At 35.3% G+C, this 9,301-nt stretch overlaps 1 pseudogene; it reads right to left on the bottom strand.

Annotated features, from left to right (window-relative positions):
• Window positions 1–5,010: 5,010 nt before the first annotated feature.
• LOC114721730 (uncharacterized) lies at window positions 5,011–7,296 on the bottom strand (annotated as a pseudogene).
• Between the last annotated feature and the right edge of the window lie 2,005 nt (window positions 7,297–9,301).

Raw genomic sequence — 9,301 nt, forward strand, 5'->3', positions numbered from 1 at the left:
TCAAAAAGTGACATCTTTACAACTTCAATAATATAGTTAACAAGTCATATAATGATATTAATAATACTTATAGCACCATTAATAAAATTTCCTGTGAAAGTTGATTTTTTTTTAATATTAGTTCCCTATAAAGATTGTGCAACAAAAATTTTTCATTTGTTAGAAAATCACTATGGTTATGAGAGTTGTTAACATCATTATATGACTTGTTATTAGAGTTGTTAATATCCTTACATGACTTGCTAACCTCGTTGTTGAAGGCGTAAAAATGCAACTTTTTGGATTTCTTAAAAAACCTGTTGTTAACTATTATACTAAACTTGCAAATACCGTTAAAGAACTTGTTAACCACGTCACTGAAGTTGTAAAAATGTTAACTTTTGAATTTCTTGAAAAACCCATTATTGACTACCATATTGAACTTGTTAATAGTGCTAAAGAACTTGTTAACCGATTTATTAGAGTTGTAAAACTCTCAACAACAAAAAAGTTGCCGGTCACTGGAACTCTGATGATCGGTCATCAACTGGCCGCTCGAGCTCAGGCGACGGCAACCCGCCAAACCTCAGTGGTTGCCATTGGCACCAAAACTCCAGCCGACTAGTGAGGGTGCTTGATGATTTTTTTAAAAAAAAACTTAAAAGACAATTTGGTCGTTTCGATAAATTTCAAAATCACAATTTAGTCATGTGTGACCAAATGAGAATTTTCATTATTCAAGTGGCTAAATAGGGATTTCTAAATTTAAGTATTATTTTTGTGTCATTTTTCCAGTATAAATTGCACCAAGCTAGGCTCTAACCAGGGTAACCCCACAAAAATATATAAAATGGTTTTGAAAAGTACTCCTCCCAATCTTGTTTATTTATAAGTTTTAAATTTAAAAAGAAACGTGGTTCATTTTATAAATTTTAATTTGAATTTGTCTTAATATTTAATGTATTTTTTTCTTATGTTACTCTTAATTATTTCTCTCTTATCGCATATTTCCACACATTCTCTTTTATCGTTTTTCTCATTTAGTATAAAAGCATATTTTGAAACAAAAATATCTTACTAACCTATTTATTATTGTTTTAAACTAATTTTAACTAATTATTCGTCATCTGTGAATTAGTTATTTGAAACTTATAATAAGTGCATGAGGGAGTAGTAACTTATATACACTATATGTTTTTGCTAATATTTATCATAAATATTTTAATTACAATTACATTTTTTGGCCTGAAATTACAACTCCTGTGTGAGTATATAAATTTTTTTGACTATTTTTTATCAGTTATTAGTTGTTTGAATACGCACCGAGAGGTACTAAATCCTTTTTACTCAATTCAACCACCACCACCGATAATGATGATGATGATCATCTTTGACAATTAAAAATGATCATATTGAGTTGCATTATAAATTACAATCTAGATATTGCAACTCAAATTTTTCTAAAGTTGTGTCCAGAGTTATAATCAACAAATCTTGAACCCAACCACCAATCAATTTATAGAACCCAAAACAGACACCAAACAAATATTCACCAAGTACTCATGACTTGGGAGTTACTGTAAAAGAAAGAACATTAGGACGAACAGAAGAAACCCAGACATGTGATCTCTGTCCAATTATATTCTCTATTCTGCTTATTTCAACTGAAATAGAAATTACAGACAAAGATAAATTTTCCTCTTCTTTTATTAATTTTTTTTGCTAAGTATAAGTATCTTTTTATTGGACACAGTCCTATTTAAGATGTGGGTACCAAATGTAGACGTATCTTCTAACGAAAATTCAAAACTCAATTCACCACATTATGAAAGATTAATCCTTTCTACTAGAGATTTTTTTTTTAAATGTATGCTTAGACAATCCAAATACGCATCCTGAGAGTAAAGACAGGAAAACGGGCCGAACTTGTCAGGCTAGCCGGTTTAGGTCCAAAAATTATGAGGACCGGGCTTGAAAATTTTTTTCTCAAATAAAAAACAGGCTAGCCCTGTAGGATCGAGGGCTTAAATGGGCTAGCCCGTTTATTTTTTTTTTGTTTTTTTAAATTTTGTTATGTAATTCTAAAATTATTAATTTTTTACACTGTTAATGATATTTCAAATATTTAGTTATTATTATCATTTTAAAATTAAATTTCACAGAATGGTTTGATTTATTTAGTTTTAGATAATAATTTATCTAATTAATTTTTTTAAAAATGAGTTAATTTGGATTTTAATAATGATTTGATTTATATTATATGTGTTTATATTTTTAAACTATATATATTTGATAAGAAAATATTTTTATACTTATATAACTTGTAATTTCATAATTTTGACTAGAAATTATGAGTTTCAACAACATGTCTCAAACTAAAGTAAAATAATAGCTAGACTGTAAAATTTAAAAGTGAAATTCCTATAAAGAAGGAAAACTTGATATTTTTGTTACTTATGAAGAAGAGTAATTGATTATAGTGATAATGAAGTTTTAAAAGATTAATGATAGTGTTTGTTTATTACATATTTGTACTATAGATAAAACTTTTGGATATTATTATCTTGTTAATGAATATTTTAGATGTTCTTAAATATTAATGGATATTTATATATAATGATATTTTGTATTTGTCACTTAATTTTATTCATATTTATGTCTTTTATGAATAATTTAATTAGTTTATTTTTATTTTTTTGATAGAAATGTGAGAAATATATATAAAAAAATTTCTTAAACAGGCCAAAAGCCCATGAGTCCGCCCTTAGCTTGTTAGCTTAAGGATCGAATCTAACAAATTAGGGTATTTTTAAAATTTCTATCCTATAAGACCGACCCTCTTAAATCCGTCAGCCCTGCAAGGCTGGCCCGTATTCCCACCTCTATATGAAAGATTTTATCTTGTTAGGCCTTGGTACTCAAACAAAACATTATTGTGTGTGTGTGTTCCTTTTTTTCTTTTGGTATGGAAATGAAAATAGTTCATATATGTAAGATCTTGAAAGTTATGACAGAAAGAAGGGGAAGAGAAGAAAAGAGGGAGAAAGATAAGGGAGGGGAGAGAGAGAGAGCCTAGAACCAGAATTTAAAATTCTAGGAGAAGAGGAAGTTCAAGGCAAACTGAATAATGCTTTTTATTCATCTCCCCTTTTGGCAGAATACATGTATGATATTTATAGTATGATACATAAACTGAAAATAACTACCTTCTCCTATCCATATAAAACTAACAATGACGTAACTAACGCAGGACACGTGTAACAGTTAATACAAGACACATAATAAAACATAAAACATGTAAAACATAATAATTCATCGAGCAATAAACTAGTAAAGGCTCCTGGTTCCTATCAATACCCTCCCCTAGGAGAACAGTCTTGTCCTCAAGGTGAAGGGAGGGAAATTGGAAGGCCATCAAGTCATATTCTCCCCAATTGGATTCCTCTAGAGGCCACAATGCGTGTTCTCTAAGTTATCATTTTTTGGATCTTCAGTTAACTCTAGGTGCATTAGAGAGGCAGTTATGCATCTATGACCAGGAAAAATTTATCCCCAAATCTGAAAGATAACCTTTATCTTCGCATAACTGCTTGTCAGTTTCAGAAATTTGTGGAGTAGAAGTAACCATTTGGGTTGGTCTAGTAACTAACATCATTAACTACCTTGGAATATTTTCTTTATTTTTCCATATAATTATGATTGTTGTCTGCAACACGTGGCCTCATATTCCCTTGTGTAAAATGTCTAGAAGAAGGTTGTTTCTACCAAAAATGATAGAAACATCAAAATAGAAGTAAAAAATTATGCATGAGCTCAGCCTATCACCCACAATCAGATGGTCAAATTGAGGTTTTAAATAGGTTCCTTGAAACATACCTCCGTTGCTTCACTCAAGATCAATCCAAAGTTTGGAGTTCTTATCTCCATTGGGCTGAGTTCTCTTTCAACACAGGACATCACACCATTCAAAATAGTGTATGGCCGAGATGCTACTGTTTTATCATCCTACCAGACTGGCAGTACAAAGATTGAAGAGCTTGATGAGTTTATGGACGATAGAAAGGCTATGCTTACAACTATCAGAGAGAACTTGATTCATGCTCAAGCTAGGATGAAGGCTCAAATTGATGGAAAACGTAGGGAGGTGGATTTCAAACCTGGAGATATGGTCTTTATTAAGCTGCAACCATATAAGCAGTGTTCTCTGGCTTAGAGGAAGTTTCAAAAATTATCTCCCAGGTTCTTTGGTCCCTACCCTATTGTAAGAAATATTGGGTCTGCTGCTTATGAATTAGAGTTATCTCCCACTGCTAAAGTACATCCTGTGTTTCATATGTCTCTCCTCAAGCTAGCTTATGGTTATGATTCCACCTCTCAATTAACTTCTCTTCCAATTACTGATGATTGGGAATTGAAGCTTGAACCATAAACAGTATTGGATACCAGAATTCTTGAACATGCAGATCAGTCTGAAATAGAATGGCTCATCAAGTGGCTGGGCTGTCCCAAAGAAGAAGTCAGCCGGGAACCTTATGATCAGATTGCAGATCAGTTTCCTAATTTTCACCTAGAGGACAAGGCGAGTCTCTTTGGGGGGGTAATGTTAGAGTCCAATGTCTCTTATTTGTTTATTCAAGAAAAGACACTTATGGATAAGGCTTGAAGTTATGTAAGGGTAGTTATGCATGCCTAAGTTATTTTAAGTTCGGTTATTTTCAGTTTCCTGTCTTATTTTCTTTATCACCAAGTTAGGAGGTAGTTATTTCCAGTTATTGTATTGTCAGACTATTTAAGCTACTCATGTATGCAGTATTATGAATGGAATGAGTATTATTCAATATATCCTCTTTGTCTATATCTAGAATTACAGATTCTGGTTCTGGATTCTCTCTCTCCTCCCTTATCTTTCTCTTTCTCTTCTCTTCTCTTCTCTTCCCTTTTTTTCTGTCCTAACTCTCAAGATCTAACAATATAGCACTATACAATGCGATGTATTAAAACAAAACAAAACAAAAATGAGCAGCGACGTTTCTAATACAATATACATTGAACTGGTTCTACAAAAGCCCTAGTCCAATAAGTAGTCCAACAAGGTAACGAATCTCGCGCAAATCCTATTTCTTTCCACCCTTGGTTTCACCCCTTAGTTTGTCCCCTACTTCAGCAGGCGTGCAACAAAATTTGGCTTCATCTGTCAAAGAACTAACAATTTCATCTACTAATCTCAGCTCCTCATGGAACTCTGGATAAATCACCAGTGAAGCAAAATTCACATCAAGCACCAAACCAAGACATTTCTCAATGCCTTCAAGCTTAGGAACCCAGTCGCAGGCCTTCAGACCCAACATTGCCCAAGCATTTGGACATGGGCCCACTTGTGGAAACCTCTAATATTTCTTCAACAACTTTGTTAAATACCGAATCAAACTCATCAACTCTTTGCCATTCAACTTGCTAAATGAAGGACATAACATATCTCTGTTGATATTAGATGATGCAAACAAATAATGCAGGCAAAGCTCAGATCTAGAGAACCCATCATGTTCCAGCATAAGCAAACCAGCAGCTTCCTTTGCCAAAAGGAAATTCCCCTTGCAACCCTTTGCTTTCTTCAGAGCTAACAGAGCTTGGCTCTCCCAGTCTTTCCTCACAATTTCCATACCGTCAAAAGTATCTTTTGGTGGAGAAAGAAAATACCTCAGGATGCAAAGCATTTCAGATGATCCAATATCCAATGCATGCCTAACACACAAGCAGAGCAAATCGGACCTCCTCTTCTCCACTAGTCTAGAAACCAATTTTGAATAACCAGAACGCTCAATAATACCATTAACAATGAAAATCTCAATTAGTTCCCATATCTCTAAAGAAACACACCCTTCCAAAATCAAGCCTACTACGTTTTTACCAATGAAAAAAATGAAGTTTGTCAATCAAGATCTTTGTATAATCACTATTGGATGAATCAATCCCAATTGAAACGCCTACATTGTCTCTAATGTTTTCAAGGTATAAATTCAAACTACCTACAAACTTGCCCCTATCAAAATCACTAGTCTTGAGCTTTGTCTTTAGCTCCATAAAGAACTTATTGCCAATAGCAATTTGTTCAGTATCAGTTTGTGAGATATTCCATCCAGTGAGGGGCTTTAGGACCGATGAGGAGTTTATCTCTTCACGTTCTGGCTTTAAATTTGGGATAATATTATCTGTGTTTATAAAAATTGGGTAGTCCGATGGTGAATCATGCAGCTTCGGATTGACTGAAGCATTCTCAATAACTTCCAGTAAATTCATGATGCAATCACAAGGAAAACATGGTTATCTGTGAATAAAGCAAAATAATCAGCCTCTAATTAATAAACTCACTCATATAAAAGAGAATGAAAAACTATGTCAGAGAATGATGCAATAATCACTTACGTTTCCAACTTCATATCAATTTAGTTCTCAGACGTTTAACAAGAGGGATTGAAAGTTACAAACAATTTTTCAAAACAAAACTACTGGTATAGCAATAACAAAGGACCTAACACATCATACATGCATGTTAAATCGAGAATGCGACAATCCAGGAATAACTATTTCGATAAATAAGTAAAAAGAAATACCTTTCTTCCATGAGGTTATAATGAAATGATTTCAAGGAGCTCTCATGACATTTCCATCATAAAAATATAAAGCATCAATTCTATTAATCAATTGAGCCACTCACCATATCAATAGGCGACAAATAAGCAATATAGGAATAATTCATTGAGCGAAGGAAAAGCCCCATCGAGAAACAAGCTCCCATGAGAATTATGAAGTTACAACTTCCATTGAAAACCCCAAGTTTCGATTCAGTATGCATGAAATAACCAAAAGAGAACTTATTCCTACTACAACAGAGTTAGAAAAGACTGGAAATTTGAAGCTATCACCAGCCTAATGATCCTTTTTTTTTTGGGGTTCCAACCCAATAATCTAAACAAAGATCTTGCATCTTTTTTCTAACTTTACATTTTTTTTAATTCCCAGTTGTAATCATTGAGTTATTTGCCAAGCCAATTAATTACCGACACATACTAGTGTCAACCCATTTATTTTTCCAAATTAGTTCTCACTGCTAAAGTCAAGTAAAGCGAAATAGAATTGAAGTGAAACCACAGAAAAACTTCCATATCCACTTTTCAAAACCACAGCACCATGTAAACAAAAAAGGGCAGAGAGAAACAAGAAAAAATAAACGTGAATAACCAGCAACGAGCAAAGAGTGACTAGCAGACAGAACAAAATGAGAGTAGAGAAGTGGAACCTGAACTGAAAGTCGTTTGCAACGTCGGCTGGGGACGGTGGCAGAGATGATTGTTGGGCTGGCGAGGCAGCGAGAAGAGTACAGAGGCGAGCAACGGGCAGAACAAGATGAAAGATCGGTGGGACATTGGGGCAGGAAGACGGGAAGTGGGTAGGTAGGAGAGGGGATGTTTCTTGAATAGGGCTAATTTTGTTTAAAAAAAGGAAAATAGAGGGGAGGCTAACTAATCCAAACAAGGGGATGTTTCTTTAGCTGGCAGAACTACTTTGGCGAAGTCTGTTTTAAGCTCGGTACCTATGTACCTAATGCAAGAACCATGCTACCGACTAAAATCTGCTCGGAGATAGAAAGAACACAGAGGAACTTCATATGGGGCAATACCCAAAATTCAAAGGGGTATCACCCTGTAGGTTGGCATCAATTAACGCTACCTAAATCCCATGGAGGTTTGGGGTTTAAACGGCTAGGGGTTGTTAATAAGGCTTGTGGAGCGAAACTGGCTTGGAAACTGATTGAGGGTGAGAAAGGATTATGGACCGATGCTTAATGTGTATCTTGGAGACTCTAAACTATGGAAGTTTATTTGTCAACAAAGAAATATTATTGACAGGGGTACTAGATGGCAGGTTCGTAATGGCTTGTATGTCAACTTTTTCAATGATTTATGGCTGTTTCCAGATAAGAAACTTAAGGACCTGTGTTTAAGACCTTTGACTCAGGAGGAGAATGCTAGTATTGTTGCTGACTGGACTTCTTATGGAGGATGGGATTTTCAAAAGTTAAGTGGTATTGTGAATGAGGATGTAGTCCAGAGGCTTATTGGAGTTTTACCTCCTTTAGAAAGCGCAGGTAGTGATGTAATGATTTGGAATGCCTCTCCAGACGGATCGTTCACCTTGAAAAGTGCTTATTATTTGATAGAGGAGTGTGATCCAGCCCTGGTCCACCCTACATATAAGCTAATCTGGAAATGGAAAGGAGTGGAAAGAATTAGAGTCTTCCTATGGCGGATGTTTAATGATAGGCTGCCAACAAATTTATGGAGGAGCAAATGGTCGCAGGTTTCTCCTCTACGTACATTTTGCAATGCGGAAGTGGAAGATACTCTTCATGTGTTGAGAGACTGTGTTTATGCTAAGTCTCTGTGGTTAAAATTACTCAACCCCAAATATCGTTCTGATTTTTTCAATGCAACTCTAAAAGATTTTGTTTCAGAAAATCTAAAGCAGATGAGGGGGAAAAGTGACAATGATCCTTGGAACTTAATATGGGGTGTTTCTGTCTGGAAGCTTTGGACATGGAGGAATAGATTTGTTTTCGAACCTAGAAAGGCTAAACCCCAAGATCCTGCTAGTTATATTATGACAAATTGGCGGCACTTTACTATGCATGAACAAGAGAGCCATTACGATACTATATACGTTGACAGAGGACGTGTTTGGTCTCCTCCACCACCGAGTTGGATCAAACTCAATGTTGATGGTGCCATGATTTCAGCTACTTCTACATCTGGATGTGGTGGCGCTATCAGAAATGAAGACGGGGCCTGGATTGTTGGGTTCTGCTACTAGATCGGCAAATGCAGTGCACTAGAGGCTGAGGAGTGGGCTTTGTTCAAAGGCTTAAATTTAGCGTGGGAATTTGGTTTCAGACATGTGGTTCTGGAATCTGATGCATGGGCTTTAATTAAGAAGTTGGAGATGAAAGGAATGAATGACAGAGGCAGCTTGCTATTTGTCAGGATTAGTGAAATGCTGAAATGGAAGTGGAAAGTCCTGCTGAGGTATATACCGAGAGAAAGCAACAAAGTGGCAGATGCTATGGCTAAGTTGGGTTTATCCAAATCTACTGTCTATGATACGTGTCCAAAGTCCTTGAGCGACTTGGTGGAGTCAGAGTCCTTTCGTACGTTAGCTGATCCGTAGTTTTTATTTTGGGCTTTAGCCCTCGTTTGTACAAAAAAAAAGGCGTGGACCTCTTTCAAACAACTCCCGGCAACCTGTGCCCAACAATGAGGAGGACACC

The sequence above is a fragment of the Neltuma alba genome, unplaced genomic scaffold (genome assembly GCF_004799145.2).
Source record: "Neltuma alba isolate B1F8T4 unplaced genomic scaffold, ASM479914v2 tig00012062_pilon, whole genome shotgun sequence".
Lineage (NCBI taxonomy): Eukaryota > Viridiplantae > Streptophyta > Magnoliopsida > Fabales > Fabaceae > Neltuma > Neltuma alba.